The 9,885-nt window shown below is 45.3% G+C and overlaps 1 pseudogene across 1 annotated transcript in view; it reads right to left on the reverse strand.

The window, feature by feature from the left end:
* LOC309552502 overlaps window positions 1-8,985 on the reverse strand; it is an 88,034-nt pseudogene extending 79,049 nt beyond the window's left edge. Inside the window, exons 1-3 of the transcript in view lie at window positions 8,452-8,985; window positions 5,424-5,560; window positions 5,010-5,115 (exon numbers count right to left, since the gene is read on the reverse strand). The product of the transcript in view is annotated as an uncharacterized misc_RNA (transcript). The remainder of the gene's footprint in view (window positions 1-5,009; window positions 5,116-5,423; window positions 5,561-8,451) is intronic.
* Window positions 8,986-9,885: the final 900 nt, after the last annotated feature.

Consider the following 9,885-nt stretch of genomic DNA (forward strand, 5'->3'; position numbering starts at 1 on the left):
AACAAGCAGAAAGCTTGATTTGCTTCTTCTGACCATTTGAATGTTTTTTTTATACTTGTCAGTTGTGTGAGAGGTCTAACAATAGCGGAAAAGTTCTTGATGAACTTCCTATAGAAGTTCGAGAATCCAAGGAATCGCTGTAGGGCCTTACGAGTTGTTGGTATAGGCCAGTCTTGAATACAGGATATCTTACTCATATCCATCTTAATTCCAGTTTTGGATATGAAGTATCCTAGAAATAATATTTCTTCTTTATGAAATAGACATTTTTTTAATTTCACATATAGTCTGTGTGAGAGCAGTCTGGACAACACAAGTATTACATGTTTTATGTGTTCAGGCATAGATCGAGAATAAATAAGTATATCGTCTAGGTATACTACAACACAGACATCAAGTAAGTCTCTAAAGATGTCGTTTATGAATCTTTGGAAAGCTGCGGGAGCATTACATAGCCCGAATGGCATCACAAGGTATTCGAATAGTCCGTATCTGGTTCTGAATGCTGTTTTCCACTAATCCCCGTCACGGATTCGGATTAGGTTGTATGCCCCTTTCAGGTCTAATTTGGTGAAATAAGTAGCCCCACGCACCTGTTCAATAAGTTCAGGGATGAGCGGCAAAGGATAGCGATCCTTTATCGTAATCGTGTTTAATTGCCTATAATCGATAATAGGCCTGAGACTGAAATCCTTATTGCGGACAAAGAAAAGTCCTGCAGCAGTGGAAGAAGTAGAGGGTCTAATGAACCCTTTTGTCAAATTCTCATCCAAGTATTCCTTGAGATGAGAAAGTTCATCCTGTGAAAGGGGATAAACATGACCGAAAGGCAATTTGCTGTTAGGGAGTAGATCGATAGTGCAATCGTAATCCCTATGGGGAGGCAACACTTGAGCATTTTTCTCAAGGAACACTTCGGACAGATCCTGATAGCATAGTGGTGCAATTTCATCAGACACCACAGACAGAATCTTCCCATAAGATGGGAGGTTACACGTATTCTCACAATAGTGAGAAGAGAAAACCAAAGTCCGTTTTTTCCAATCTATGATTGGTTGGTGTGTGTGTAACCAGGGAAGTCACAAAATAATAGGAAAATGGGGTGAGGATAGTATGTCAAAGGTGATGGTCTCCACATGTGATTCGTTGGTAGTGGCAAGGAGTGCCTGAGTCTGGTTGGTGATTGGACCAGAAGACAGTGGAATACCATTAATGAAACTAACAGAAACAGGCTTAGATTTTGAAATAATAGGTATTTTATTTAAGGTAACAATAAAAATCAATAAAGTTTCCACAAGATCCAGTGTCGACCATAGCCTTGGTGGTGATCCTAGTTTGGTCCCACTGTAATATCAAACGAACAAAAAGATAGGGGTTAGAGAAGGAAGTCGCCAATCCTCCCAGCAAGACATGTGAACACCCACCCTCTTTCCTGCGGACAAGGGGACAGGTGTTTATCAAATGATCCGAGGATGCGCAGTACATGCAGAGATTTCTGGATGTTCTTCTAGCTCGTTCAGTAGTCGTTAAAGGTGGGCGTATGGTTCCTACATCCATGGGAGTAGGGTCAACGGCCGAAATCTGAGGACTAGACAATGGCATTCCCATCTTTTCAGCCCTTCTTTCTCGCAGTCGTCTGTCGATGTTGATACTAAGTTGTATCAAGGCCTCCAAGGTGCCAGGTAAATCCGCTCGGGCGAGCTCGTCTTTAACAGCTTCCGATAACCCGAGTCTGAATTGAGTTCGCAAAGATGTGTCACTTGAGTGGGTAATTCTGCTGAATCCATTTTTAAGGTTCGTTCAATCTGTAACGCTCCTGCGTTTTTATTATAGGCTGGATTTGCAGCTGCAAAATCTCCACTCAGTAGTCATGTAGAGATGTGTTGAATACCAGATCCAACTCTCCAGGACTCATCACTGTGGGCCTGTCAGCTTCAACATACAGATATATACACACTCAATGAGATGTTCCTGGAGTGATAGGATGTATATGATAGTATGAAGGTGATGTGCTGAAGGGACAGGTGTGAACAGTGACAAGGATGGTAATCACTTGATAGGTTTTGTATAGGAGAGTTCAAGATGGTATTTAGGAATGCAGATAGGTTAGTATCGAGTATGCTAACAGGTGGTGAGGACAGCAGATGACAAATACAGGATAGACTAACCCAGTGCAAGGATAGATAGTAGTAGACAGGAGAGCTAGCAATCTATGCAGCAGTGCAGATGATAGATGGTAGTAGGCTGAAGAGCTAGCAATCTATGTAACAGTGCAGATGATAGGATAGTATAGATAGGTAGTAACAGTCCTTAATGTACATAGGTAGATAGTGCAATAAGGTTATGGAGGGTTCCCCTGCGGGGTACTTATCACTTGTAATGTTAGTAGTTTAGAGAGGTCCAGTAGATAAGGGATGGTCCGGTAGCGAGATACAGGGATCAGTAGCGAGGTTCCGGTCTGCTCCAGGTAGAGGGAATAGCTGGAGGTTCCGATCGAGAGACAGGCTTGAAAGCATGTGGATAACAAGGCAGGTTGAACGAACAATGTGAGTGAGACCGCCGGCGGTTGAAATAGCCGTTCTGCGGCGCTCAGCAGTGACATCATCGTTCTTAAAGGTATATGCGTACCACCTGAAGAGAAAGGTGGGACGCATTACAAAGGAAAGTGGTGATTAAGGGTACCGGAGGTACCAGAATCTTACAAGCACCCACATCTCTCCCTTCCTTTCACGTCTGTCACATGTGCTCAGGGTGAACCTGCTCTCATCTGTGAAAAGCACAGGGTGCCAGTGGTGGAGCTGCCAATTCTGGTGTTCACTGAGGCAGGGCAGTGAGCACAGAGCCCACTAGAGGAAGTCGGGCCCTCAGGCCACCCTCATGAAGTCTGTTTCTGATTGTTTGGTCAGAGACATTCACACCAGTGGCCTGCTGGAGGTCATTTTGTAGGGCTCTGGCAGTGCTCATCCTGTTCCTCCTTGCACAAAGGAGCAGATACTGGTCCCGCTGATGGGTTAAGGACATTCTATGGCCCTGTCCAGCTCTTCTAGAGCAGTGTTTCTCAACTCCGGTCCTCAAGGCACACTAACAGGCCAGGTTTGCAAGATAACTGAAATACATCACAGGTGATATAATGTGCTGCTCAGTGATTTCAGAATTCTAGTCTGCATCTCTCCAAGGTAATACTTAAAATCTGGCCTGTTAGTGTGCACTGAGGACCGGAGTTGAGAAACACTGTCCTAGAGTAACTGCCTGTCTCCTGGAATCTCCTCCATGCTCTTGGTAATGGTACGGATTAATGTGCCATCGTGGAGGAGTTGGACTGCGTGTACAACCTCTATAGGGTCTAGGTATGGCCTCATGCTACCAGTAGTGACACTGACCCCAGCCAAATGAAAAACTAGTGAAAAACAGTCAGAAAAAAATGGGTAGGGAAAAAAATGTCAGTGGCCTCCACCTGTAAAACCATTTTTGTTTTGAAGGTTGTCTCCTTTTGCCCATCCAGTGCACCTGTTGGTAATTTCATTAACACCAAAGCAGCTGAAACTGATTAACAACCCCCTCTGCTACTTAACTGACCAGATCAATATCCCAGGAGTTTAACTGACTTGATGCTATACTCTGATTCAAAAGTGCTCCTTTAATTTATTTGAGCACTATATATACAATATATATATATATATATATATATATATATATATATATACACACACACACTAGGGATAGACCAATTACCGGCGTGGCCGATATGCACTTTCCATGATATATCGGTATCGGCCTTGGAACTGGCCGATATTTTTGTGCCTTCATTCTGCCTTCTTAGGCCGCCTCCCTTGCCTTGGACAGCCTCCTCTGGAGTCGGGCCTAGTCTAGCCACCCACCCACCACAGGATTCCAGACAGCCAGCCACCCACAGACAGTGTGCCAGCCAGCCAACCACAGGCCCTGTACCAGCCAGCCACCCACAACCCCTGTGCCAGCCAGCCACCCACCCACCACAGGGTGCCAGCAAGCCCGCCAGTAGGCATTAAACAAAAAATTAACATGTTCAGTACCAGATTTGTGTCAAAAATTGTCTTTATTTTTCAAAACTTTAAAATGTACAAAATATCGGCCCATATCGGCCGATACCGAAACATTGTGACCAAAATATCGGTATCGGCCCTGAAAAAAACATATCGGTCTATTCGGCCATACACACTATCAGATTATCTGAAGACTTTTGTCTGTAGACTTACCAAAACCATATAATATGAGGTCAAACCTGAACACTTTCAATTTGTATGCAATCCGGCAGGCCCTTGCACTACATAGAAAAGGTAAATCTGAAGGAAAAAGTCTTCAGATAATCTGATAGTGTGTATGGCCCTTATCTCTAATAGACACACACACATACACTGACTGCTCAAAAATTTAAAGGAACACTTTTTCTGGAAGAATGGTGAAACATTCCCACAGACACACTCCTAAACCTTGTGGACGGCCTTCCCAGAAGATTTGAAGCTGTTATAGCTGCAAAGGGTGGGCCAACTAAATATTGAACCCTACGGACTAAGACTGGGATGCCATTAAAGTTCATGTGTGTGTAAAGGCAGGTGTCCCAATACTCTTGTCATAGTGTAGTTCTCTATGATGTAAGCTACACAGGTATCAGCAATGTTCCAACTCTGTTTAATGAATTGCTATTACAGCCTACTTGTGAAGGTTACACTATACAGAATGCATGCTCAACCTGGGGCCCTCCAGCTGTTGCGAACTACAAGTCTCATCATGCCTCTGCCTTTAGGAGTCATGCTTGTAACTGTCAGCCTTGCAATGCCTCATGGGACTTGTAGTTCAAGTAGCTGCAAAGGGGGGGGGCCAACTCAATATTGAACCCTACGGACAAAGACTGGGATGCCATTAAAGTTCATGTGTGTAAAGGCAGGCGTCCCAATACTTTTGACAATATAGTGTATCTCATCTCTTATAAATAACCCCCATAGATGTCTCAGCAATCACAGGGCGCTCACCTTCCTCCACCACAGCAGCCGTTGCAGCAGCCAGTAGTCCCGCCACTGAGCGCAAGTCTTGGCTGAGCTGAACCAGACCAGAGAGGCCGCCGTCCTCTCCCCCACCCTAGAATATGAAAGTAAAATTTATCAACTTACAGGAACTTAATAACCTCATAAAAATCAATTCTACTCCTGAACTTTATCGCTTTATCGCTGTCAGTAGGATTCTATCTCTTGTTTTTAGGATTTTGCACCAGTTGATTAAATCGGTGGCCTGTGAACCCATGTGACCTCCAATCTCCTTCCCCGGTATTAATCAGAGCGCACACACCTGAGAGTTACTAACAAACTGCATTGTGGGTAAAAGACAAATGAGAAATACATTGTATTTTGCACACTAATTTAGACCCCCCCCCCCCCATTACTAGGTACATTACAAGATGGCTGACCTGCAGGTGCAGATCCTTGTTGTCTGAGATTGGATGAAAACATCTCCCCCACCTCTGCAATACCAAAAGGCAACTTTCGGTTCAGGAGCTCCAAACAAGGGGGGTAATAATACAAGGCACCTAAAATTGGAAAAATATTTTAAAAAGTCAACATTTTCAGCCCCTCCCACAATGGTGAGATTTTCCCCCAGTAATTCGTGTCTCTGCCCCTCCCACAATGGTGAGATTTCCTGCAGTAGTTTGTGTCTCTGCCCCTCCCACAATGGTGACATTTCCTGCAGTAGTTTGTCTCTGCCCCTCCCACAATGGTGACATTTCCTGCAGTAATTTGTGTCTCTGCCCCTCCCACAATGGTGACATTTCCTGCAGTAGTTTGTGTCTCTGCCCCTCCCACAATGGTGACATTTCCTGCAGTAATTTGTGTCTCTGCCCCTCCCACAATGGTGACATTTCCTGCAGTAATTTGTGTCTCTGCCCCTCCCACAATGGTGAAATTTCCTGCAGTTTTGTGTCTCTGCCCCTCCCACAATGGTGACATTTCCTGCAGTAGTTTGTGTCTCTGCCCCTCCCACAATGGTGACATTTCCTGCAGTAGTTTGTGTCTCTGCCCCTCCCACAATGGTGACATTTCCTGCAGTAGTTTGTGTCTCTGCCCCTTCCACAATGGTGACATTTCCTGCAGTAGTTTGTGTCTCAGCGCCTCCCACAATGGTGACATTTCCTGCAGTAATTTGTGTCTCTGCCCCTCCCACAATGGTGAGATTTCCTGCAGTAGTTTGTGTCTCTGCCCCTCCCACAATGGTGAGATTTCCTGCAGTAGTTTGTGTCTCTGCCCCTCCCACAATGTTGACATTTCCTGCAGTAGTTTGTGTCTCTGCCCCTCCCACAATGGTGACATTTCCTGCAGTAGTTTGTGTCTCTGCCCCTCCCACAATGGTGACATTTCCTGCAGTAGTTTGTGTCTCTGCCCATCCCACAATGGTGACATTTCCTGCAGTAGTTTGTGTCTCTGCCCCTCCCACAATGGTGACATTTCCTGCAGTAGTTTGTGACTTTGCCCCTCCCACAATGGTGAAATTTCCTGCAGTAGTTTGTGTCTCTGCCCCTCCCACAATGGTGACATATCCTGCAGTAGTTTGTGTCTAGTGTTGGGCGAACGGTTAAGCCTCAGCAGGAGTTTGAGCTTATTATTAGCTATTCACCCCGTTCGCAAACACCCAAATTTGCAGGGTGTTTGCTGGGTGTTCCCTGTGCTGCACAGCGCATTCTACGCAAGCTCTGCCCAATAAGGGTGCAGTATAAGCTGGTTGTAAAGGAGCGGCCGGGAAGCCGGCTACAGCGTCCTTAACAACCAATGAGCCATCAGCGGTCAAAAAAAAACGGTGTGGGGGCCCCCCAAACCCCCCCCCCCCACAATACATACCAGTCCCTTATCAGAGCATGCAGGCAGGGGAGTCAGGTAAAGGGTGGGGGTGGGGTGGGAAAATGAGGAGTGTGGGCCCCCACCCCCTCCTGAACCATACCAGACCACATGCCCTCAACAGGCAGGGGTGCTTTGGGGCAGGGGACATGTTGAAGGGGACAAGGATCTCTTCCCCAAAATCTTGGGGTGTGGTTGTGGGGGGTCTGCGGGCATCAGAATCGGGTCTTGCCCGCCATATGTGAATGAGTATTGGGTACATTGTACCCCGACCCATTCATCAAAAAAAAAAATGTCAAAATTAACTAAAACAGTAGACAGGTTATTGACAAATCCTTTATTAAAAACTAAAAAAAACCCGCTGTCCTCTAATGTAGATCGATCGACAATCACAACGCCACCACCACGGGACCTGAAAAAAAAAATGCCTCCGCCCACCGCAAAGACAAACTGCCCAATGGCTGGCTTGCCGTTTGACAGTTCTTATATTAGGTAAGAGCGAGGCCACCTGGCTGCAACACCTGGTGGCACCACCCCCCTTGTGACATCACCAACCAGTGCATGCTGGGTCGATGACATAACTGGGGGGCGGTGCCACCACTTGATGTCACCAGGTGGCCCCGTCCTAACCGAAGAACTGTCATATTTGATGATGTCAGTTGATGTCACCTGGTGGCACCGCCCCCCCTTGTGACCTCACCAATACTTGCTGGGTCAATGACATCACAGGGGGGCGGTGCCATAAGGTGATGTCGCCAGGTGGCCCCGCCCTTACCTATATAAGAACTGTCAAACGGCAAGCCAGACATTCGGTGGTTTGCCTTTGCGGTGGATGGAGCAATTTTGTTGTATTTTTTAGGTCAGGTGGTGGCGTCGTTAATGACGATGGATCTACATTGAAGGACAGCGTTGTTTTCTTTTTAATAAAGAAATTGTAAAAAAAAAAAACCTGTCTACTGATTTTTTTTTTTTTGACACTTTTTTGGTGAATGAGTAGGGGTACCCTACTCATTCCCATGGGAGGGGGGAGGGAATAGGACCTGGGGGCCCCCTTGTTAAAAGGGGGCTGCCAGATTTCGATAAGCCCCTTGCCCACAGACCCCCACAAACACAGCCCAAGGTTGTGTGTAAGAGGCCCTTGTAGGAGGATGCATGCTTGGATAAGGGTCTGGTAAGTACTGGGGGGACCCCACACCGTTTCCTTCTTTCCTTTTTAAATAGCTGGGTGCCAGCACTTGCAAATCAATTTAAATGTGATTTAAATATTTTTTTTAGTTGATAAATGTCTGTTTTGCTGCAGCAGGTTCTATACATGGTACAGATGCTCCACTTTACAGGCACTTTTTCATTTTTATTGTTGCACTTTAAGCATCATTAAAATCACTGCTCCTGTGAAAAAATGTTGCATTGATACTTGTCCCCCAGGGTAGTACCCAGCCCCCATACCCTTTTTATGGCCAATTACTTGCATATAAGCCTTCATAATGGGGACTTTTGATTTCTTATGTTCGCACCCCATAGCCTTTAATGGGTTTGTGGCAGAATTCCCGAACGGGGGTGTTCAGCCCATCTCTATTTGTGTCATTGTTACCATATAGGAGATCTTGGCGAGGACCGGCCATCTTTTCCAGCTCCTCCTGGGTTAGACTTTGGTTTTGGAGGCGGTCCAGACGGGCTTTGGGGAGGGTCTTCAGCGGTGGTCTTGGTGAAGGGTTGGATGTTCCTGGTAGGTGACACAAAGAGTCAATGGGCAGAACCTGTTCCTGGTGCAGCACCATGGCGTCCCACCATTCCTTTACCATGTTCCTTTTCATTTGGGCTCCCAGGGGCCCCAGGCCGTGACGTCCTCCTAGAACAGAGGCCAGAGTCATCTTCTCCCCCAACAGGAAGAACCATCGACGGCACAACTCCAGAAGATCATCGCTCTTCCGCCGTCCGGCCGCCAGCCTTCTGCACTGCAGTAATAGAGACGCTGGAAATGTCTTCCTTGTCCGCCCGACCTGGACTAGTCCCACCGCACACCAAGACATGGCGGATCGTGGTCACCTGACACAATATGGCCTCCGCCGGGGGATGGTACATAGCTCTGTGAGAATAGTACAGAAAGATAATGTGAGAATGACATTGTTCATGGCAGCCAATCAGCAGTCAGGAAAAGAAAAACGCTGCCAGGTGAGATCTAAACTTTACTGCAGATCCTTGCCTGCTCCTGTTCTGTAGATACAGAGGTAAGCCATTCACACATGCAGAAATCATTAAAAAATAGCACTAATTGGCAGCTCGTGTCTTCATAGGAGGCGCTGTCAGTGCGCTACACCTAAGAACAACGCAGGGGATGCCACATTCCAGGAAACATCCCTATTATACAGGCAGATTACAGAAGCAGGGGCTGGAGGAGATGTAAGGGAGGCCGGCCTATAATCTGAGTACTATTGCCATGGCTGGAAATGAGGGATACAATGGGGACAGGTTAAAAGATTGTACATAGAGCCGATATGGGGAGGTGACATACACACTGATACAATGTATTATATATAGGAGGACATGGACACGGTATAGGGGGTGACATACAATGTAGGTATATATATATATATATATATATATATATATATATATATATACACACAGTATATATAGGGGTGACATACAATGAAGTTATATATATATGGGGGTGACATACAATGAAGTTACATATATATATATATATATATATATGGGGGTGACATACAATGAAGTTATATATATATATATATATATATGGGGGTGACATACAATGAAGTTACATATATATGGGGGTGACATACAATGAAGTTATATATATATATATATATATATATATATGGGGGTGACATACAATGAAGTTATATATATATGGGGGTGACATACAATGAAGTTATATATATATATATATATGTATATATATATATGGGGGTGACATACAATGACGTTATATATATATATATATATATATATATATGGGGGTGACATACAATGAAATTATATATATATATATATGGGGGTGACA

Source organism: Pelophylax lessonae (assembly GCF_965119305.1).
Source record: "Pelophylax lessonae genome assembly, chromosome: 4".
In the NCBI taxonomy this organism is placed as follows: Eukaryota; Metazoa; Chordata; class Amphibia; order Anura; family Ranidae; genus Pelophylax; species Pelophylax lessonae.